Source organism: Pyrgilauda ruficollis, unplaced genomic scaffold (genome assembly GCF_017590135.1).
Source record: "Pyrgilauda ruficollis isolate IOZ18807 unplaced genomic scaffold, ASM1759013v1 scaffold60, whole genome shotgun sequence".
Lineage (NCBI taxonomy): Eukaryota > Metazoa > Chordata > Aves > Passeriformes > Passeridae > Pyrgilauda > Pyrgilauda ruficollis.
In genome coordinates, this window is record NW_024527711.1 from 4071479 (window position 1) to 4095463 (window position 23985).

The following is a 23985-nucleotide window of genomic DNA, read 5'->3' on the forward strand; positions in this document are numbered from 1 at the left end:
CTAATCCTTTTCAGAATTCTTTGTGCATGGCAGAATAGGCAGGAACTCTGATGCTGTCCTCCAAATCCAGCTGTGACTGAACAAACGCTGGTAAGGGCAGCAGTTGGGGACAGAGTTTGCAAATGCAGGGCTTAGGATATCATCGAGGTCTGTGCAGCTGTTTTTCAGTGTTCTTCTTATTGCAGTGTACCACTGGCATGTGCATACATTTCCATTTTGAGACACCCCACCCTCATGCAACAAATAAATTCTGCTTTCAAAGGAAAAAAAGACTAAAGGTTTCAATCGTCAGACTCCATGAATTTGCCTTCAACTAAAATTCAGTTCCATGGGAGGTCCCTGGAAACCTAAACGAAAGGGATTTGGTTTTTAAAGTAGGTTGCTGCTAGGTTAAAAGAAGTCACTGCAAGATTTAAAAGTATTATAAAATTGCTCAAGCTTCTGTGGAGTTTCAACAGCTGGAATTCAAACAGCACTAGTATAAGGAAAATATTTTAACTATGGATATTAGCTTCTGCTGGACAGGTCTGCCTACTTTGTCCCATAGCCCCTGGGTTTTCTCTATGAATCAGATAGGGAAAAAAGGAGAGGGTTCATCACATGAAAGAGTCATGGACATGCATTTAATGTGCTAAAATTTCCTTTCAACATAGTTATCATTTTACAACTGACAGTTAACAAAAAATGTTCTTATTTTAGTTTACATGACCTTCTGACTATTCTTTTTTGAATATCTTGGGAAATTTAGTCTTGAACACACATATCTCAAGCTTGAAAAAAGAAAATTCAGATGAATGAAAACTATAAAACAAACTAGAAAATGTAAACAAAACAAGGAAATCAAAACATATATTTTAAAACCATTTATTTTATTGCCTTGAAACACACATTTGTCTGTCATAAGTCCTCTTATTAGCCAGCTGTTTTGTTAACTGAAATATTGATCAAGCCTGTCACAGTTTCTTTGTCTGTCAGGAACAAGAGAAGGTGCTGACCCTTTCAGGAAATTGTAGTGACAGGTCTGTAATTTGATAATGACTTGTTCAGAAAAGATTTCACTTTGTTCCCTGATGTAAATTCAGGCTACTTAGTTTCCTTTGATTTTTTTTTTTTAAGTTTCAAGCTTTGTCTTCTGAAAACTTCAGAGTTAAAGAAACACAATGTGATTATTGCTTTTTCAGAATACACTATATAGATTTTTTTTCTCTCTTTAGCTGAGGTGACTGTGCTTACTGATGAGAAACTATTTATCTTTTTTTCTCAAATTTCTCATTATATGAGAAGAATGCCTATAGGAAAATCCTGCCATATTGCTTTATTTTTCAGACTGGAACTATAACCTGCAGTCATTTCCAACTGCTTTTTTTTACTTTTGATGTCAAAGGGTCACAGAGTCATACAACAGTTTGGGTTGGATGGGACGTTAAAGGTCATCTAGTTCAAACTTCTCTGCCATTGCCATGGACACTTTCTACTAGACCAGGTTACTCAAAGCGCCATTTAAATTGGCCTTGAACACTTCCAGGGATGGGGCATTCACAGCTTATCTGGACAATCTGTTCCTGTGCCTCATCAGCCTCACAGTCAAGAATTTTTACCTAACATCTCTTCTAAACCTGCCCTTTGTCTGTTTGAGTCCAGTCCCCCTTGTCCCATGGTTACATGCTCTTGTAAATATTCTTCCAGTCACAACAGGCTGTTTTGTGGAATTGGGTATTTCCCATCTTGAGGTGACTGAGAAACTGAAGAAGCACCTCTCATGAGTTTTTTAGATACCCATGAGGTGCAGATTCAGGTTCCTGTTTCTCTAGGACTTTAAGATAAAGTCACCTGCTTGCTCGTCTTTGCTGCCAGCGCTTGAAAATGCTTGGAAATAGAACAATGCATCCTGCAGAGTAAAAAATCTTCTCTCTCAAATTTTTGAGTAGTCAAATAACTAAGTTAGGCAATCCTTCTGTAATTATTTTGTACCATTAAATGTTCTTTCCATCAGAATTTAATTGTGGTAATTAACAAAAGAAGCATTCTTCCTCTTCGCTCTATGTCACCGAAATGATCTTCTGCATGCCATTACTTGGCATCGTTCACTGACTTGAAGATTTTGTGTCTTCGTTTGATGAACAAGACTGTCACCTTCCTGTATTTTTCTTTCTTTTTGATATGATCAAAAGTAGTAAAATATTTTTCCCCACAGCTAAACTACAGCAATCATGCTCAGAGGTTACACACACCTAAACAGCTACTTCTGCAACAAACTTCATTTTCCTCTCAGATGAGCTACACTGAAACCAACTGGCTAAAAAGAAATTTGATGTTGAGACATGTTATTAAATATAGCCCCAAACTGAAGGGGATATTAGCTTGCCATTATACTGTTCAGTGCCTGATCATGAGCAATGTACGCATTCTCTTCAAGGGAAATATCCAAAATGGTGTCACAGAACAGTTTATTCAAATTCTGCCACATCTTGCAGAGTGGAGTTTCAGTTTTTTACAGTCCTATGTCAATCTTGCGATGCTGTTGCTTTTCACTTAACTTAGGTTGTTTAAACTTGGAGTCTCCGCCTGGTCACTAATGAGTTGATTCTGTCCCCAAAATTATCTGAGACCTATTTGACTGTATTCTAGCCTTCAGAGATCAAGACAAGGCCAAATAATTCCCTCCTGAAATAAGGCGAAATGCAAAATCCATTTTACTTGAATTCACACCATGAAAAATTAGGTTTTTAGGCCAAGATGAGGTTCCTTCTATATGTATTCAGCAGACGGAAGCTATTTAGAAAAAAATCCCAACCTGATACGATAACGAACATGACCAGACCTTTTGAGGATGTCTCTGTTTTCCTACTAACCATAGGCAGAACCTGAATCAGAATCAAACACAGAGTCACACGTGATATGCTGACTTGGAAGAGGCCTATCAGGATCATCATCAAGTCCAACACCCAGCCTTGCACAGCACCATCCCCAAGGATCACAGCTTGTGCCCAAGAATATTGTTCAAACACTTCTTGATCTCTGTCAGGCTTGGTGCTGTGACCTCTTCCCTGGGGAGCCTGTACCAGTGCCCAACCACCTCCTGGGTAGAGAACCTTTTTCTAATACCCAGCCTAAACCTCCTCTGAAACAACTTTAGGCCATTCTCTCAGGTCCTGTCACTGATCATCACAGAGAAGAGATCAGTGCCTGCCCCTCCTCTTCCCCTCATGAGGAGTTTTCAGACTGCAAGGGTGTCTCATGCCTAGCTTTAGTAAGCTCCAAACTTACTGACAAATATTTCCTTATCCAATTCAAGAGACATCAAAATAACATTTTTCACATCTACAAAGTATATGTAATTCCATGGCAACCTCTTCTGCCAGAAATCTGGATTGACATCTCGTCTGTCTGTCTGATATACACCCTCTTGCAGTTTTGTTATTGCCTCTGTAGTATCCTCAGAAGCATTTTAAAAGTCCTTTCATTCACACTGAAGCAAAGCGGGTGTAATTCAGTGAACAAATAAATAACTCTTTGTGCAACAGCAGAATTAAGTATTTTTTAAAACAAACAACTATGACAGGAGTATCAGGCATGTCATGTATACATCCTCTTAAAGACAGGGATGAAAAGGCTAAGGAGAAAAGGTAAAAGCAGGAAAGGTGTGTCACTTAGGAAGATGTTGGCCAAGAATTTTATCTGCATGTTTCAGTAACTATTGCTTTTTTCATTTAGTTTTTCATTTAGGCAAAATAGTGCTTTGGTTTCACCATTTTTTAACTTACTTCATAATAAGAGTATTTCTTCTAAGAAGTTAAAGGTTTCACAGAAACCTCCAAAAATATAGAGGATCACTGCTTACAGCCAGATGTGGCAAGGCTTGCTGAAGTTGACATATTTTAAGGTGAAGCAATGTGATGCTATCCTGACTCATCTGTTGTAGCTATTAGACTGTTCATATTAGTATTATGTTCACTCTTCCCCTATGTCAGTGGAATATTTTCTTCCTCCTTTACTTTAGATAAATTTCACTTGGCTACCCTTTTTGTGTAGTTTTATTACTGGATGTGGCCTTAACAATAGATATTAATTTTGCAACCCAGGTTTTACGTATGAGACACATTACTGGTACTTCAGCTCTTCTTTAATATTTTTAAGTAAAAGTCCACTTTCTCCTGAGTACAGCCTTATGTCTCAACACTGTTGTTCTGAGGAGTTTTATCAACCATAGGTGGTGCTGTGCTGTAATTCTTTGATTATGTTTTGGTTTTTTTTAAGTAGCTAAAAGAGGCATAGAGGCCACCAAGAAAGAATCAGTGGTTATAGCTCTCACAAAAAAAAAAAAAAAAAAAAAAAAAAAAATGGATGGGATTATTCAAAACAAACTCAGTGGGTGTTCTTGTGTACTTCTGAATTCTCAACTTCTTTTACTATCTTTCTATCTTTCTATTTATATATTTTTAAGCTTCTGTGTATTTCTTTTCCACCACCTCTGGCTGTACTTTTAATTCTGGTACTTACTGGGTAGCTTATTTGGTAGATATCTCACAGTGTGACACTTTAATTTACTTTGTTTATGTGCAAAAAAGCATCATCATAGAAGCTTCTGTTCATATTTAACTTTATCGGTGTTTATCTTTTTGTTGATCTGTACTTATTATTCTTCCATCATATACGCTTCTGAAATTCAACCAGAGACAGACCTGAAATCATGAAATGGAGTATTGAGCCAGAATCTGGTCTGAATTTCTCCAGCTAGGAGGCCAGGGTGATTTTCCAAGCAAAAAGTGCAGACATTTACCTGAGACCGTTGAAACTGCTACTTTTCTGTATGATGATGAGATAGAAATGTCCTGGGAAAGCCATTTCTGACAGGCTTTCTGTTTTTGTTCAGCTGAAAGGGTCTGGAAGCATCCTGTCATAAGGTACCACTTTGAAAATGAGTACAATTACTATAAGTAAGAATTAAAAAAATTTTTTTTTCATTCCCCCCCCCCCCACTCCTGTATGTTCTCTTTAGAGTTGATTTTTGTCCAAAGATTAATTCATTATTGTGCCTTAAAACCAATGCCTCCTTTCCCATGTGTTGCAGGGAAAGAAAACCTTGCTCAATTCATGTGGTTAAAATCAAATCAGTATCAAGGAGGTATGTCAATTCATTAATAACACATCATTATCTCTCAATCAGTGATCTGTACAGTCAGGATCAATTCAGCAATAACACAAATAAACCACAACATCTGACACTTGCAAAATGCTAACCAACACCTGTGCTTTTTGAGACATCCTCCCATAATTATTCCCCAGAAGTTTTAACCACACCCACATACACCCATGCAGACAGAGTTATAGAATCACTGAATGATAGAATTGCTTAGGCTGAAGCAGTTAAGATTATCAAATCAAACCATTAACCAAGAACTGCCAAGTCTGCCATTTAACCATATCCCTAAGAACAGCATCTACCTGTCTTTTAAACACCTTCAAGGATGGTGACTCCACCAACTTCCCTGGGTTGAGTGCACAAAATTTCTGCCAGGACACTGTAGTTAGAAGAGCACAGCCCTCTTCTCAGAGCTGTTTTCTCCGTTTTCACGACATTCCCGTTGGAGATGTGCTGGCTGTACCACTGTGGGTACCCACATCAGTGCCTGCAGTCCCTTAATTCCCAACTGTGTGCACTGAGACATGCACACGCTGGCTGTGGGTCTCTCCTTCCTGTCCCTGTACTGCTAGGCAGGAAAAAAACCTGATGCCCTCATCTTTCAATTTTTTGTTTGATAGTAGGCAGCATTCGTGCAAACATGTGTGCATACTAGTTGACTCTTCCACCACTGCACTGGTGGAAGCAGTGGAAGCATTGTGTTGTAGTACAGGGCATGTCCTTGGGAATCCTGCTAGGTGCTTGACCAGGCTGTTTTGTGGTAGTGAGCTCCACATAATCACTACTGATCAGTTGTTTATTTTTCCATCTTTTGTTCGGTATAATCAAAGAAAATGCACAACTCTTTGTTAAAAATTCCCTGAAACTCCCTCCAGCTATCACCCTGCAATACCTCAGTTTACAGAGAATATCTTGTTTTAATAAAAAGAAAAAAAATCTTCAAAAAAACCCATTTATTTTAAAAGAGAGAATATCTTAATTCCTTTTTTCCTTTGCTTCCTGCTTGGCTATGTATCTTCATTCATTTTCATCTTGTAAACACAAGAAAAGGTCCTAGCAATTTTGTTCACGGAAGAGCTTAATAAACACCAGCTGGACTCCAGAGAAGCTCTATTTTGATTTTAAAAAATATTCATTTTGGACATCCCTGCAAATGTCATGGACCACTATAATACTCATGTTCTTCCTGCTTAAAAGAAAATGCACTGCTTTGAAAAGCAAAAATTCTGTGATTGGCACTCTAGAGAGTAGAGCCCATATTTTACTTCTGTTGTCTTTGCTGTGGCTGCCATCATTATATATGAGTGTTTAGCAGCAAACTGATAGGCAAAAATGTATTCCAGATAAGATAACTTTTATGTGGAGATAGTCACAAATTCTATTCTGTTTATTATGGAAGATTTTAATCAAGCCAGGAAACCTCTTGATTCAATCAGTCATGAAGTAGTTCAATCCAGTGCTGATGTTTCCTGGAAGTGCAGTCAACCTGTTCATCTCCAATGAAAGGGGTTCTTTTTCCTGCCTGCTGTATAACTTATGCTTAAATAGAAAATATTCCAGTAGTTGCTGAGACACCTAGAAGAGAAATCTCTAAAGTATTTGAAGCCTTATGTATGAATTGCTTCGAAGAGCAGAGTTCACCAACAGCCAGGGGAGCAACAGATATGTTTATGGCTCATCTTGATACATGGGGGTGGTCAGTAACTAGCTGAGACTACATCATTTTCTTCCATTCAGCAATATACGCAATGAAATACAGCAGTGCAGCATAGAGGTGAAAAATGCACATGTCACCATAACTGCAGTCTTCTGTGGAAAAGTGAGGAAAAGATTCCTAGGTGCTGGAAGAGCAAGAAGATAGGATGAATGATATGATGCTTATAGGAAGGTATGTGTTTCAATGGTAACAAAATATTGGTGGTACAGAGAAAGTCTTCAAAGGCATCATCTGAAAATATGAACTTAAGCAGGAGCATGTGCAAAGTCTGATGTACAAGAAATCTATTTGGAATGTCTAGAAAGTGAGAAACTTCTATTAGAGTGGGACCAGTTTGAATCCTTTTTATATATACACTGGAGTGGAAAATATCAGGGAAGAAGAACTAGAACCACAAGTTAAATTGGTCTTAAACTGGACATAACTGTGGCTGAATTAGCAACTATGTAAAAAAAACCCAAATACTAGAAAAAAATCTAGACCTAGAAGAGTAAGGAGAAATTACTTCTGAACCAATTTCAAGACATAGCTCATGTTCTGAAAAAGATTCTGTGAGTTAGAGCGTACAAGGACTGGAGTGACCAAAGAGATTTCTCTCTGTAACGCATCCCTAAACCTTGCTTCTAAATTTACACTGAATGGAAGCCAAACCTTTGATCTGCGGATCTGCTAATCTCTTGCTAGCAACTTTGTCTGAAGGAAGACAGCACAGGGGAGAGATTCATATGGGCCCTCATGTGTGACAGCCTTCAAAGAGCATTTTCTTTCCTTGTATTCTTTGGGATCTGCTGGGATCATAAACATATGAACTATCACAGACTCACAGCTCAGACACTACCTGTCTTGCTGTTCATCTTTTGCATTTCCAGGCACATTTCCAGGTACATATCAAGCAAAGACATGTAAACATAAGCAGTGGAGTGGAGTGGAGAAAAATATAAGGGATCTTAAGTCCCTCCTTTTATCCTAGTCTTCTGACAATTTTAGAGCCTACTAAGATGTGCAGACTATTAGAAATGCACAATCCCTAATTTTTTTCACATACAGTTTTGTAGTGCACTTTTGCCTGTTGAGCTGGGGATTACTTTCCTCACTTTCAAATACCTTTTTTAGCACTTAACTTAAACTATGCCTCTTTTCCTCTCTGTCCTGATGCTAAGTTGATGTTCTGAATTTTATGTGCAATTGCCAGCCAATTACCTTTACTTGTTATAAACCCTTTTTCCCCCCTACTTTCTTGTCTCTTGTTATTATTCTTGACTGAGACAGAGGTCATGTCTTTTTCATCATGTCTGAAGAGAACCTCACAAAGATATAACACTAGATAAATAGTCATTATTGAGGATGAAAAGGTCAAGTTAAATCGTCCAAAATAATTCTACATTTTAGAACAATTTGGGGTCATCTCAGCTTTCTCAGACATGCAGAAAAACGTATCTTCTGTGGACCTTTGTGGAGGAAAAGAAGAAAAAGAGGCATCAGGTCTACTTCTTTCAAACACAAATTTCCAGTTATTACTTTTTGCTGTGTTCTCTACCTCCCTTCCTTGGTCATCCATTGCATATTTACCTGCCTAGGTGGTTGTTTGTCTAATAGAAAATCACAGCAGATCTAGGAATCTTTTTTCTGCCACATTAATATGATAAATATTTGCATATGTATTAAAAATGAAATCTCTAAATTACACAAAACATGCAAAAATAATTTTTGATCTGTTTACTCAGTCAGCCAGCATATTGCTAATAACATAATCACATTGAACAGCATCTCTAAACCTCCAATAAATTCAGCTTATGGAATGAAAGTGTACTAAGAGATTGTTTTTCTCACAGATTTATTCAATATAGAACAAAGAAATACATAATGAATAGAATACTTTCTTTAGGGGCTGAAAGATTCTTACACATATCTAGAAAATTTACTAAAGTGTTCCAATTTATACAAAGATAGGACTTTTGTAGGTTTTGGGGTTTTTTTTAGCATCTTACATTTTCAGTGGTTCTCTAAATTTTTATTATTGAAGAATAATTTTATTTAACTTTTGTTTTGGGCTTGTAAGTTACGTATACATATACCAGCATCTCTCAAATATTCAGCAAACAACTGCTTTCAATCATGAGCCATCACAGATATATTGATTGTCTAACAAACTCTATACTCCTTCCATTAGGTACTATAAAATGCTTTTTTTTCCCCCCTTCTATATATAGGACATTAATAATTTCTGAAAAATATTTCCAGTTCCACAGCATTTCAAGTTCTAGAAACCCTTATTAAGATAAATATTTTAATCTTGAGGTCTTCCTCCAAGCACCTCTAACATTGCTGCAACACTTTACAGACACTATGGCAGCAAGACCAAAACTTTTCCGTGATGATCTATTCTGTAATAAGTTACCAGCAGAATCAGACATAGATTTCAAAAGAATCTTATTGTTACTTTCTGCATTTCAAATTCTATTCCTTGTAAAGAATTGAGCAGAACACAATTCTTGTGTTTATCAACAACAGCATCTAGTTTTGAGCAGTTATTAAAATATATAATTTTTTCAAATATGTCATCTGCCACTCTGTAATAAAACTATGCCAGTCTCTTGGCTGACATCTCAAAAGATATGCACAATTAAATTCAAGGGAAACATCACAGGTTTATTATTCCTAATTTTAGGGCAAGTTTAAGGAAAAAAAATGCTATTAGTTTTACTTCAAAAAGGGCCACTCAGAGAGGCTGAAAATCACTTCCTTCACTTCTTTTTTTTTTTTTTTTTTGTTTTTTTTTTTTTTTTTTTTTTTGTTTGTTTGTTTGTTTTTTTTGGGGGGGTTGGGGGTTGTTTTGTTTTGTTTTCTGGGGGTTTTTTTAGTGGTTTTTTTTTGGTTGTTGTTTTTTGGTTTTTGTTGTTGTTGTTTTTTTGGGGTTTTTTAAATTAATTTCATATCAGAAGGAAATGCAGGGGGAGAAAAGGCACAGAGCATAAATATGGTTACCTTAAGCTCACTTAAAATTCTCTGACAGGAATCCTCTGCCATTCCTCAGCTCTTCTTAAAGGACTTCTTAAAGTGCAAACCCAATCATTCATACTCATTGTTTCTACATCCTGATCTCTCCACAGCCACACAGTTGCAGAACTGTCACAGTGCACAACAAATGAAGCCAGCATTTCAGACCCTTGAAGATCACTGGTCTCTCTATAGACCACTGTTTGTGAAATGTTCATTTTAATAACAGTGACCCACCATGTGCCACTATGGCATCTGATACTCCAGGAAAATGCAAATACATGTGTCCCACACAGAGAGGAGAAGTGAGTATGAAAGGTAGGGCTACTGAGAAATATAACATAATTGAATACCCTTTAAAAGACAAAACTCCTTGTAACATTACTTAGGCAGCAATTTTGATTCAAATAATGTCAGTAACATTATTTAAAATCCTTTTAGATAAGAACACCCACCCCCGCACTCATCTCTTCATCAACTGACACCTGTCAAGAAGAAACTGTGGGGGGAAGGACTGCTCTTTAAAAGGAATTTGAATAATGTTAATACATTGCTCAAAAATATTTGGTAGACATTTTTCTTCCTAGCAGCTCTCTCTTTGACCTACATGTGCTTATGCAATATTCTTGAAGAAGAACAAGGAAAATATCTAAAACTTCAGCTGGAGTTAATTTTTTTTTTTTATTTTGAGAGAAAGAGAACTAGTGGTAGTCTTAAATTACTTGAGTTTTCCTGAAAAAATAAAGCTGTATGAATGACACAGTATATTATAGATTGCGAAAATACTGCGTTTAGAATCACAGAAAGATAGAATTGATTAGATTGGGGAAGATTTTCAAGATCATTGAGGACAAGCATTAATCCAGTATTGCCAAGTCCATGACTAAACCATAATGCCATCCATGCCATGTATTCATGTATTTTAAATCTTTGGGTATATTTGGGGGTTTCAGGTCAATGGGAACATACAAGCAGATGTTGCATGACCTTCTAGACACTGTCCTGACACTCTACCTGTGTTGCATAAGTTAGAGTACAAGCCCTCTGTTGGTCTCTGTGTGTTTGGCAACAGCCATACCACATTCAGCTCCTGGCTTTGTCCACAGTAGAAGCTGCCAAGAGAGCAGAAATGTGCCAGGTGTATGGGTATGTGATGTAGAAAAGATGGGTTTACATTTGCACTTCTTTCCTTTCTCATTGCTCTCTTTTATGAAAATGAATGCATGAGTAGCCGTTTCCTATTCCATCAATCTTTGCCAGTACACTGAAGTATCAAAATTGTAGTGACTCATGCAGTCTGGGAAAGATAAAGTGAACATATACTGCTTTGACTTTATCACTGCTCTGTAATTCAATTGCCTATGTTTTGTTTTATTCTCTTTGTTTTTGACCTTCCTGATCACATAGAAATATAAGCTTACATTGTCCAAGTGCAGGTGTCTGAAGTTCTTTCAGTCAGAACAGATAAGGAAGCTGCTATTCAGTACTTCTGAGTGACCAGAATGATTTAGTTTTATGTTCCAGTGATTATGAACCCTGGTGGTGAATTAAGACTTCTGGGATTGCATCTGCATGAGCACTTAGATTAAAGTAGTCCCTGTCCCATTGTAGAGAAAATGGACAACATTAAAGGGAGATGTTTGATAAACATTTAGATTTTGGGTCTCGACACAGAGAAATTTCATCATAAAAAGATGCTGCCACCATACAAGACCTATGTAGGGTTATCTGCTCAACTATATTACTTTAGCATTCCCAAACAATCAAAGAAGAAAAGAGGGCATGTCTAGAGGGAGGTTGATCTTAAGGTGCCCTATATTCCTAAGGTTGTTCAAGTTAGCAGCCCTGTTTCTCTACAGCAGTTGGAAGCAGACTCTAAACAAAAAACTGTAGATGCAAGTATTTGCTCGACAGGCATTTAAAAGTTAGGTAAGATAAACTTCTCTCGTTGGACATCAGCAACTTCCTGATAGCTCTCCAAGGATATTTACACCACGGCAAACGTGCATAATTCAAGAACAATTATACTGCCAATGAATCCACGACATTGTACTCCAAAGCACACTTGAATATGTGCATGAACAGGTAGTTCAGAACACTGCAAATCTTTCCATGGTATTTGATTATGAAAGAGGCACGGACATTTAAACCAAGAACTGATAGATAGCACAGTAAGAAAATTGTGTTTTGTGTCACTTCTCTTAAAGGCATAAAATTGATATTGTCATCATTAATAGAAGAAAAACCCAAGGAAAAAACTGGAAACCACTGAAGTAGGACAACCTTTTTACAGTGAAATCAATTAAATACATGCTGCTCTCTTAAAATGCACCACTTCATTTTAAGGAGCTTAAGGTATGAATAACAAGGCCATAAAATGTTAATAACTATAATAACTGTAGCTTCTACAATATTTTTTAACTGTGCGGAACTGTAATGTGACAAGAAACAATAAAAAGAACTTGCAGACATTACTTGGGTTAGGAAAGGTTGAGAGATTTTACTGAGAAAGCTCTGCTCTTTCACCTCCTTGACCTTGAATGAATAAAGGTCCAGAAAAGTGAAGTGACCAGGTAGTTTTTTCAAGCCATGGCTTGGGAATTGCCATCATATTTATTTTGTTACTACTGTTTGTATATGCTGTAATGCCTAGAGCCCTCGTCATGAGCTGTTGTGCTAAGCACTGGAAAATACAGATTAAAATGACAATCTCTGCCTCTTAGAGCTTATATGTAAAGTGTAAGGCAAGAGAAAACAGCCTCATGCGAAGAGACAGGACAGCAGAAGGAAATATTTTCTTTCTTGGTCAGCCTGATAAGCAATGGCCAATTTCTTGAGGGTTTCTTTCTTTTTCAGCAGGCTCAATGGTAAAGGATCTGCAAGAAAGTTCAGCTTTGTAGAAGATTTTGGAAGGCCCCTGTCAGACAAAGAGGCTCTCTGGTAAGGGTTCCAAAAATGTCTTTTACATGTCTAGGAGCAGACTGAAGGAGATAGGACACTGAGCTGTAGATCTGAGCCAATCCAGAATGAGAAAGGTTCTTTGGAGGATATATGAAAAGAACAGAGCCAAGAGAATTTGGACCCATCAGAATCAATGAAGGGTAAAAAAAATTCAGATATGCTGCAAATGGATAGCAAGCCAAGGAGAACAGGATGTGGTATTCAAGCCAGTTTCTGAAAGCTTGAAAAATGTTTGAAAAACATTCCTTCTCTGCTCTGCTGCTTGGGAGTACACAACTAATAGGAAGGAGAGGCATCTTCAGAATTATTCATCATTGCTTCAGTCAGTCGTTGAAATACAAGAGACTCATTTTACCTTTGAGAATCACCTATCCAAGACAAGAAAGAAGCATCTGAAATGTTCACTCTGGTTGGGTAGTTTCACCCAAATTTATGTGCAAGTTTTCGGGGGTTGCTGAAATTGATAGCCCAACTAAGGGAGGAGGTGAACCTTCATGTCCCTAGGTCTAATCAGGAGCATGTCTGGGCATGTGCCCTCTGTAGGCCTATGCCTGGTCATGTGAAACAGCACATTCTGGCAAATTCAGTGTTTACATGAACACAAACAGCAGCAATAGCCTCATTCTGTTCTCTGGCAGGTGGAAAACCCACTAGTCTGAAAAAAATCTTTATGTATAGATATATACAGTGTGGATCCATTCAGGGGATATCCACATAAGGGCACTCGGTCTGCCCAGTAGCTGACACTGGATCACCAGTTTCCCACCTGCCACCTCTAGAGACACACACACACACACACGCACACACACACAAAGTTAACTCAGTCAACTCTCAAACACTACAGCCTCTTCAGCATTTGGCCTGTACCTCCAGTCCCTCCAGTAGCCATGTCATGGAGTCGTAGAATCATGGAATCATAGAATGTCTTGGGTTGGAAGGAACCTTCATCTAGTTCCAACCCCCATGCCAAGGTATCCCTTGGTCGAGGGATACGTTCCACCTGACCAAGGTCCAGAGGCCCATCCAACCCAGCCTTGAACACTTGCAGGGATGGGGCACTCGCAGCTTCTCTGGACAAACTGCACCAGGTCCCATCACACTCAGCTGTCACACCCCCAGTTACACATACACCTCACCAGCTTGTGACCACTTCACCTTACTCACCAGCTAGCCTGACTTGATATTTACTGGTGTTGGCATATTGCCACATACACTTGCACTTGCTCCACACAAAGCTGCAAGATCAACAGATGTTTCTGATGACACTATACCTTGTTCTGCTCAGGGCTGCTGCAAAGCAGTACTTACAGAAACCTTTGCAGAGGCAATGCTAGAAAAGCAATCCATTGTTGCATTCATTCCTCTCGGCAATGAGAAAACTAAATTACCTATTATGACAAAATTGTACTTTTGCCTGAAAAACTATGACACAGGATTAGGAAGCTGGTGTTTGCTGCTTATCCTCAGAAGCACCTAAGACTCCCTCTCCTATAAGCAAAAAGAAAAAAGTCACCGTAAAAGGATCTGTGCACAATGCAATCATTTTCCATTCAGAGAACACAAGAGGAGGAGTCAAAATACTGTTTGTACCACCACCTTTTAAAAATGCTCAGTTGCTGGCACAGAGGAAGAGGGAAAGGATGCCTTGCCTTCGTTTGAGACATGTTTCTTCTGGGGAGCAAAAAGAAATTAAAATTATAATTGTACTTTGTCAGGTGCAACAGGAAGCACTGCTGTTTCCACTGTTACCTTCTGTTGGGCAAAGAAGTGGTCACAGGACAAAGGATAGATCAGCAGGGCCAGGGGTTTTCCATGCCTTATACTCAGTTCATAGAATCATGGAATCATAGAATGGTTTGTGTTGGAAGGGACATTTAAGAACATCTTGTTCCAGCCCCCTGCCATGGACAGGGACACCTTCCACCAGAGCAGGTTGCTCAAAGCCCCATCCAGCCTGGCCTTGAACACTTCCAGAGATGGGGTATCCACAGCTTCTTCAGGCAACCTCTTCCAGAGCCTCACCATTCTCACCCTAAACTTAGTGTAGGACAGACCCTGTGCCAGTTCCTCTAAACGTCCCTTAGAATTATGGGATCATTAAGTTTGGGAAAGTCCTCCAAGGTCATCGAGTCCAACCTTTGTCCAAACACCACCATGTCAATTAAATCACAGCACCAAGTACCACATCCTGTCATTTCTTGAACACTTACACTTTACACTGCCTTGGTGCTGCCTTGGTGAGTATTTACTGAAATGTGACAAGCACTGGGAAAGTATTTTTGTGCAGAGCACAGGCAGAAAAAAATTATATCTTCACTGTTTTTGTTCATGTACCCTTTTAAGATTTTTAATCTGTCATGAATGACTGCATGCTAAATATCTAGGCAGATAGATTAGTTACATGCCAACCCAAAGAGAAGTAATCACCTCTTTCTGTAAGAATTTGTTTGCATGGGAGATTGCAGGAAATTAATTCCAAATAAATTTTTAATGGTTTAACGAAGCAATGTAAATACATATTATTAGGAAATCAATGTGTAGATGAATTAGTTTACTTAAGTCACATTACATTCACATAGTTATGCAATTGGAGAAGTTGTCACATAATTTGGAGAAGTTTTCATGATTTTTTGCTGTAGGTATGAGGCCCAAACATTTTAGAAGTTACAGATCTCTTTGGACCCATCAAAAGCCATGCTCCAAAATATTAAGAATAGAGGTAATCAGAGATGTTTCCATTGAAAATTCCAGCCTGTATGTAGAGAGAAAAATTCCAAAAAGCTGTTTTGGAATGAAAAATCTAAATATAGAAAAATTCCAGTTCTCAACAAAGGTTTTCTAATTTGAGGCTGTAATCCCTTAAAATAAAGTGTATTTTTTTGTTTGTTTGTTTTGTTTCTTTTGTTAAAAATTTATATAGTAAAAGACTTTCAATTAAAAAAGAAAGTATTGTTATTTTTAAGCCTTTTTAAGCCATATAATTCATAAATCAGAATAAAATTCTTTAGAAGACAAAACTCAATCTTTTTACAGCCACTCTACCATCTCTAGCATTCCTGGGACCACTTAAGTCAATAGCTTTGACCATTTAGAGGAGATCTCAACACCAATTCTAAGATCTGTACCTAGATACATTGCAGTATTCACACATCATTGCCTCAAGACTTCAGGTGTTTTTTTGTTCCTGATGTGTTTACTGCAGAACGAAGTGGAAAGGACATTACTCCTTCCACTGTGCTGAAATACCCATCAGGCAAAGGAAAGCTCAAAGGATGCACACCCACATCCTCCCACTTTGAATCCAGAACTTTACTCCTAGGAAAGTGAAGTTTCATAAAATACAGCAAATTATTTACTAAATGTCAGCTGAGAACAGTAGGAGGGCCAGTTCTCACCTCTGAAAATACCAGAGGAAATAAAATAGTGGGGAAAAAAACAAGCATGCAAATGTGACAATAAATGATGAAAAGGAAATAAGAGAAGACCTGGTCCTCTTTATCTGCAGACAAATCTAGCTGTTATTAGAGTAGTCTTAGACTCAAGACCCCTAGTGTATCAAGGAACATGGCCAGCAAATTAAAGTACTATAGAGGGAGGAATTAATATTTGAGGTACACACTCAAGAGTGCAGGTGTATGCACCTGCCTAGTGACACTGGGCTCATTTCACAGAATTTGAACACTCCAAGAATACGATTGAACTCATCGCACACATCCAAAAAAGGTCAGATGAATCACAACAAAGAAATATCTCTCTCCAGTGAGAAGAAAATGATTGTCAGTGACCAGCTAAGGTGGCAGACACACCACAGACAGATACAGAGAACAGCAGTCTCACCCTTTCAGCTTCAAACACCCAAAACAAATTGTTAACTATAACTGAAGTAAAACTTTATAATTTTTTTACAATGCTTTCTATCTTCCTATAGAACTGAACACCCTTCAACTGTGGTGTGTAAAACATCTCATTAACCTCCAAGGGTAGTGATTCAGTAGTAATTAAGTCAGTTTATGCTGTGGAAAAGTTACAGATGGACATTTAGCAATTCTGCAATGGGAACAAAAATTTGAGCAAGGAAATGTCTCCAATTTCTGATCAGGATGGATTTAGGACAGATATAAGTCTTATGCTTCAGGGTCACCTATTCAAACTTTGCTTAGCGCAGGCGAGCTGTTACTAAGTACAGACTAAAATGAAATCATTCGCCATTGTTTAAATCTTCATCACTCTGTATCAAAACTACCTCCACACTGCTGATGACATTACTTTCTAACCCACACATGCCACTGTTCTGCCCATGAATTAAAATGTGATGCAGCAGCTTGTGGTTTCACTTTGCACTATTGGCTACATAGCCAATGTGAGGTACAGACATAAGTCTCTAAAAATAGTAAGTGTTAAATCTGTAGATTATATCTATAAATTATTCTTGCAAAGGACCACATTTTGTACCTGAGAAAGTAGAAAAATCCCATGTCTGACATAACAAGTATGTCATATGTTATAAGGACATATAATAACCAGGACACGGGGGAATGGCTTCAAATTGAAAGAGAGTGGGTTTAGTTGAGATTCTAGGTAGAAATTCTTCACTGTGAGGGTGGTGAAGCACTGGAACAGAGAAGACGTGGCTCTCACATCCCTAGAAGTGTTCAAGGCCATGTTGGACAGGACTCTGAGGAACCAGATCCAGGGGAAGGTGTCCACGTCCATGGCAAGGTGGTTGGAACTAGAGGATTCCTAAGGTCACTTCCAACCCAAACCTTTCTATAATTCTATAAATGGAATTTCTGTACGTATACAGGTTAACTGCACCTATGCTGCAATTCTGATGTAATATTGATTATTTGGACGTCCTATGTATTAAAAAAAGTGAAAAGTTGCTGTTCTATGTTGGCCCATTACCAAACTATAATTGAAGATGAGTTTTCTGTAAAAAACATTTAATTTTACTAGGATTTATATATTCACAGAGGACAATTTTATAAAAATCCTCTTTAATAACAATGGCAAAATCTTTGATGCAGCTACCAGCAATCTATCAATTAATGGCTTATTGTTGTGCTTGCTGTCTTCAGATGGTCAGGGTGTCTTAATATATACCAGGCAAACTGCATAGTTGCCACCAATTTCAGGAAAGCTCTAATCAGCCATTTAATCAATTTTCCTAGATTTGAGTTTTAATATCAATGAAGCACGGCTGTCTCCCTACTTCATTCTCGATCATGTTTCTAAGAAAAATATTTGCTTGGGGGATATTTTTTCTGGACTTACTGGGATGTATTCCTAGGAAAGGATGGAGAGACAGGGGACTGACCAAAATGAATCCATTTAATTGAAAGAAAAGAAAGACACAAACTTTGTCTGAAATGCACAAATTCAAGAATAAATGAAGTGCTCCAGCACTCTTTCTTTCAAAGATTCTTCACTCTAAGAAATGTGTGATTTAGCCTTTGAAATCCAATATTTTCTTTTTTTATTTGAGTAAACTATGGTGAAACTAAATATCACTTTCATATAACTTCAGTGTTGGTATTGCCTGCAGCATTTTGTTTGGTAATATTGTCACTCTTGAGGCCCTTCAGAGGAAAAATTAATTCTTAAATATACTGGCTTACCTACTGGCAGACAGTGATCCCTTCCACCCCTTCCATATTTCAGCCTTTACTTTCAATATGTCATTATTGACAATAAAAGAAAAAATAAATCTTATATCATTTTGGTATCAAATACGTTCCAAAAAACTGTGTTATGTTACTTCTGGTGCTAAAGAGAGTTTTGCAGCTGGCCAAAAGTGATGCCTTGAGGCAATCAAATAGGATAAATCATCTTGCACTTTTCTCACCCATTTCCCACAGGATAGACTTCTGTTTCTTAAACTAAGTTGTCCAGGATTATAGAAAATTCCCTGGGATATCCCATTTGGTTTTGAATTGCTGTTCCAGAAGTTGCTCGGTCATATCTACCCGCTCCATGGGAATGTTTTGGACAACCTGGCATGTCTAAAGCACCACTTCAGTATTTAGGCAATTGAATTCTTTCCCCTCTTTCCAATTCAGTGCTGTAACAGCATCCTTATCAACAATAAAATTTATGAACTGAATGATGAGAAGCATAAATTCGCACTGGGTGGGGAGAAGAAACTCTAAGAGGTGATAATCTCAATATTTATATACAAGCCATGAAGCCTGGGCAGTTACAGCCCCTCTGTCTATCTTCAAGCTGCTTCAAAACTTGGAGCACACCCCCCCATGAATATGAACATAAATGATCTCTTTCTAATTATTCTTATAGAGTTCCTCCACGTGACATTAAATTGTGTCTTATTGCTGGTGTCTTTTCCTTTGAGGAAAGGCTTGAAATTGAAAAAAAGAAACTATGATAAGGATCTTGTACCACCATACGAGCAACTTGCAGTCCTACTTTACTTGTCATATAAAATTCACTCTTACTTTTACCCTTGTCTTATGGCTGATTGTTCATATACAAATATACTGAGATTTTTCATGCACTTGTTTATATGCAGTGTCCACAGATATATAGGCTTTCAGAGCATCTTCAGTGATTCCTTTAAGAGAAAAGGTCAAATCAAAGAATTCTATCTTTATAAGTATTATAGTACCAGCAATATTGCTGAAATATTATCACATGCTTTGGACATCAGATAGAGATGAGGAAAATAAAGTTATCCTTCTCCCCCCACATGCAGTGGGCTGTATTTGGATCATATTTGTCCCAACATATGGATGACCATAAGAATTTCATTAATTGACATTCTGTGGCCTGCAATAGATGGAAAATCTACCCTAACAACAACTAATTTAGCAATTTCTTCTGGCTGGGGCATATTCAAAGCAGAGAACGGTTTAAATATGTCCATGTATATATATATATATATATATATGTATATATATATATATGTATATATACATGTATATATATATATATATGGGGTTTTGTTTCTTAATGGGAAGAGGTGAAAATCTTTTAGAATTATCTTAATAGTACTCAAATTGTCTCTCACAATTCAATGCTAATAGTCTTTGCTCCTGTGGTAAGAGATTTCTTGGTGTAGGAGAGTCAGTACTGCCAAATACCTTAGTCCAGAAAAATTAAAATTTCAAAATTTCCTTTTGCTACAGTACATGAGACAATATAAGACGCATTAAGAAAGATTTCTACTGCTTTTTTGATTTTATGTGCATGTGGTCTTGTAAATTATTTGCACTTAATACTTCCACAGCACTTTCATTTTTAATTAATGCTGTCTAAAATAAATTGGGGTTTATATATACAGCTTCTTCTCTACAAATCACTGGCCTATTCTAAGTGTGGAGGTAGAGTATACAGCTGGAGAAGTCCTTCCTGCTTTACAAACTGAGAAATTAAAATACATAGGGATGGTCGCACCTCTGGGCATGTTCCGCAACAACAGTTTTTCAAAATGTGTTAATGCACAGAAAAAGCCATGAAAATTACCAAGAAAATAAAATCCAGAGGCCAAAACTCTTCCTGTTCAACTGTAATCAGTTAGGTAAGCCTAATGACCAAACACAGGGGAAGGAAATGCTGTATTCATATTACTTAATCATGGAGAGTAGGGCAGGATTTGGTCAGCTGCATATAGGCCTTGGGTGAGAGGTCAGCTGTGCAGCACATCCCAGCTGGACTCCAGCCCCTCCTCTGTGGGGGTCAGGGTTCCTAGTGTCTTGTCTTTCTTGTGGAGAACATCCATATGATGGATGGGAGGCATCCTTTGCCCAGAACCCTGCTGAATTCCCTGCAGCCCAAGAAGAGGCACAGAGGATCCTGGGATCAGTGTTCAATGTCTGTTATGTCCTTTCACTGAATGTGGTTGAGAAGCAGGAGATGAGGACCCTGCGCTCCAGACTGGTGGAAAGTTATTTCTTCCAGAAAAGCAGCAGTGCCGGATGGGACAAACCAGGAGAGAAATGGGCTTCTGCATGCACTGGAAGCCACTGGGGCAAACACAGAACCCAAGGCAGAAAGATGAAGAGGGCAAGAAGGCTCTTAACCCAGAGGTTGTAGAGGGAATTTGGGAAGAAAGAGGCCTCCCTATGGAATGGATCAACAGAGGGGTGTTTTGTTTCAAATTATTTTTCATTTTACTAAACAAGTTCTGTGGATTCTCTGCTTTACGAAGTTTGATGATCACCTTGATATTCTTATAAAAGTTAGGTCTAGATTTGTCAATCCCCTTTGGGGTTTTTGGGGCCCTCTGTTTAAGAAGGAGGTGTTGACAGGCTCAGCTTTAAGTCCTGGCTGACTCTGGGACTCATCAAAGACACTTTCTAGACCCAAAGAGAAAATTACCCCCTGAAGCAGGAGGCCATAAAGCCACTATAAATATCTCCATTTGCCACACACCTTTTCTTCTCTCTGCCTCCCGTCCTTTGCTTGTCAGCTCTTGATCTCCTTTACCTTCCTAGCACTGATTCTTCTGTACCCCAAGAAGTCAGGATTTCCTAGGAATTAAGATATAAGCAATAAAGTTCCTATCATATTTATTCTATAGCCTGCCTTATAGTCTTACACTGCTCTGAGATAAGATGAATGATTACATAAAGAGAGGGGTTGTTTCAAGTGAGTCTCTTGGGAGCCACGGATATTCCTGAACCAATCTGGGGTGGTTGCTATATAGAATCATTAACCCGTCATTACAGAATAAATAACATGAGAGTCAGGAGAAGGTCATACCAATCCTGTCTCTTTTTGTAAACTATCTTTAAAGTGTCTGGTCAATGTCACGTCTCACCTGCTCACCTACACAGCCGTTTGTATTTCTGCTCTATCTGCTTATCCCGCAGTGCAGTAAATCTGCAAAGCAATGCCATCCCTATCATGCAGCTTTAGCATTGTCCTGTACCCTCAGTGCCTGCCCAGACAGCTAATCTGTGTAAGAAAATTCTTCATTATTTCTAATGAAGAAGTTTAAATTTAAAGAAGAATAATGTTATCATTACTATTTAAATTCTTTATTACCTCATTTTTAATACAAACAAATGGGCACTGGCTACTGAGCTAAGAATTTCAAGAGGATATTTCACCACAGAAAATACATATTTGCAATAAAAAATAACTTTTCTTCCTTTCTTGATCATGGCAATTTCTCTTCAGATTTTCCAAGCAATTGTCCTGTTTGTGTTACAGCATTTTATAGTTAATATCAATGTCAAAGTTGCAAAGTGCTTGCTTTTAAAATTATCTCTTCTGGCAGATGCACCCGAAATAGATGCAAACTGTTCCTCAAAAGAACTAAATATCTTGGTCTTTTCCCTTTATTTACACAGGGGAAATGGCTTTCACCAGCCTTTTCTGCCAAAAAGCTTTTTTTATCCTTTTCTTTCAAAGGTCATATTTGTATGAAACTAAAGCACTCCCTTAGGAAAAGGAGGAACAGAAGTTCCTGCCTGTCTAAACTTGGTCATTGAACAGGCATATCAGTCCATAAAGTCAGTGCAGTTTGGAAACCTGATCTGCTTTAACAACAGAAGGCTGTATTTAATTACAACTGGACCAAGTTTAGCAGTTGGGCTGGGGAGTAAAATTTCATTGTTATTTATAAAAACACCCAAAACATGATGTGCAGTGTATTGTGCATCTGCCTAATGTCTAATAATCTGCGCACCATAGAAGTTTCCATTCTTGTTGCTCAGCGGATAATGGCAGACAAACAGGAGGTACAAGGAATGGGTTTTTTAAGGTTAGAGAGAGATTTTGGAGTGGGGAGTGATAATTTGTGAGGTACTTAGACTATTCACAAGATTCAAAGTTTGAGGAAATTGATAATGGTTGGACTCAATGTTCTTGGAGGTCTTTTCCAACCTGTAAGGTTCTCTGATTCTATTCTATGAATAACCGCAGTGCAAAACCTGAAGAGAAAAACCTTTAAAAATTCCAGAGACTGATGTTTCCTATAATTCCAGTTTCTTTGTCTCCCAGCTAGAATTCTATTTCAGAAATTAATAATTTCAAAATAGTGATGGCATTTGAAGTGGGGGAAAAATGCTAAAATAGATAGTACAACTTTCAGTTAAATCAGAAGTTTTTTACTGGCCTGAATGTTATTTCCAAAGGAAATACACATTACTTGGTAAGAAAGTGTGTATTTTGGTTTGGCCCAAAAAGAATACATTGTGAGTTTACATACATGCATATAAATGTTATGTATATATAATATTTTCTCATTTATTTATATCTGGGTATCAAGATTAATAGTCTCTCATCTCTAGGCTGCAAGTTAATGCAAATGTCTGGGAGGGATGCAAATGTCTAGGTGGGGGGAGGGAATTTGGAACCCAGTTCAAGTGTGTCAGCTTTGTGAAGGCATGAGCTCCAGTCAGAACAATGCCTGCTTCTAACCCCTGGATGTACAGATATCTACAGAGCCAACTTGTTGAATCCATCAAACAATGCTTCCATTTATCCCTTTGATGGTGAATTGTCACTGAAATAGAGACTTTGACTAAATAGCTATGTACAGCTGGTAACTAATGCAGGGCTGTCTGTAGCAGCCTGAACAAGGTCTAATGGAGCTTTATTGCTTTTCATAGAGTTCTATTGTTTCCAGGTCTATTGTCCTGCAATATCTACTAGGATTATTTTAAATACTTTTGACACTTTTTGTTAAAAGGAAAAGACACCTGCTAGTCCTTGAGACCTGAGGATTTCTTCTTTCCTAGACTGCTGGATATAAGGATGTTGTTTTTTCCAATTTGGGGTCCAATTATGAGCAGGGATGAATGTGCAATCCCATGCACACACTGTGTGTGAACAGACCAGCACAAACAGGGAACCATACCTTTAACAACACCTGCACAAACAGAAGCAGTGTAATGTCACGTGGGCTTCAGTAGTATTGATGGCTCTGTCCTGTGCTTTCCTCTCCAGCTGGTCAGGCTTCAAGGTTATTCCCACTTCGTATTCCACTGCTTTTCTATTTTAGCATGCTGGTTCTTTCACTGCTTTTGTCTCTTCACAAATAAACAATGTGTGCCCAATTGTTTCTCTCTATTGGCCCCTGTTTTGTCAAATCTGAGCTCAAATATTGTATTTCTACTATAGTTGCTCATGTAATCTCAGCCCTAACCAGTCTTACTGCTGCTGCTGTGTGTGCACTGTGCGTAGCCCTGACAAGGCTCTGCTC